The sequence below is a fragment of the Rutidosis leptorrhynchoides genome, chromosome 5 (assembly GCF_046630445.1).
Source record: "Rutidosis leptorrhynchoides isolate AG116_Rl617_1_P2 chromosome 5, CSIRO_AGI_Rlap_v1, whole genome shotgun sequence".
In the NCBI taxonomy this organism is placed as follows: domain Eukaryota; kingdom Viridiplantae; phylum Streptophyta; class Magnoliopsida; order Asterales; family Asteraceae; genus Rutidosis; species Rutidosis leptorrhynchoides.
In genome coordinates, this window is record NC_092337.1 from 206,237,517 (window position 1) to 206,238,681 (window position 1,165).

Genomic DNA, 1,165 nt, shown 5'->3' on the forward strand with positions numbered 1-1,165 from the left:
AACCTCGAAGTATTAAACACTCGTTAAATGCTAGCGCTACTAGCCCGAGTGGGGATGTCAAACCCTATGGATCCATATCTAAGATTCGCGTTCACGGTTCAAAAACCAATGATTAAACGTTACCGAGCTAAAGGGAATGTTTCTGCCGTTATATAACCCACACATATATAAAGTTTAAGTACTCGTGCCTAGTATGTAAAACATAAAATCCGCATGCATTCTCAGTTCCCAAAATAAGTTAAAGTAAAAAGGGAATGCTATAACTCACAATGATTAGTAGTAATGGTAAGGTAGTAGTCGGAAAGTGGTGTGCAAGTAACGGTCCAAACGTCCTCAACCTAAGTCAAATAGCACTAAGTCAATAAGTCGTCTCAAAAGGTTTACAAGTACGTAATTAAGGTCATAAGGGTCATCATCAATCATCATTAAACAAAAGGTAACAAGTAAGACTCGTTTATGAAAGTCGTTTAAAACAAAGGCTGACTTCGGTCAGTCACCACAGCCTCTACCCTTACTGAATTAAGGTGAGACCAGTGGTCATGGCTCCGTCTACAAGTCCCTTAAGTGTGGTAAAATTTACAGAAGCAAACTCGTCTTGGTTTGACCGTGGCGACGGTCTAAGTGCGAGTAGGTCAGAAATTTCTGCACAACGTTAAAGGACATGGTAACGATCGGAGGGCCATAAATCCTAAACCGTAACTCGGATTAAGACGAGTCCTATATGAAAAGTTATCTACTCGAAAAGTTCTATCTAAAAATCATGGTTAGAACAGCCCAGGTCTACTGGTCTGTTCCAGAAGCATCAGGTCAGTAGGTTTTGGACAGAACAGTGGGTTTTGGAGAGTTCCGGTTGTCTCGGTGCTTGATGTTCATCACGGTTTTCATTCTTGATGCGTATAGCTTCAAGTGTACAACTCGTTGATGTGTTAACATCATTTTGACCAAGGTTTGTCCATCATAACTCAAGTGCAAGTGTTGTAAGTGTTTGATGAACCAAGGTTACATCAAGGCTTAGTTTCAACACTTACATGAACTTTAGAAGTAAAAACAAGTTATAAACTTAAATCAACAACTAGTAAAGTGTATGTAAGCTTTATAGCTTTTGTTTATGACAATTTAAGAAGACCATAAGCTAGATAACTTAGATCTTTCAAAGGTATTTGAA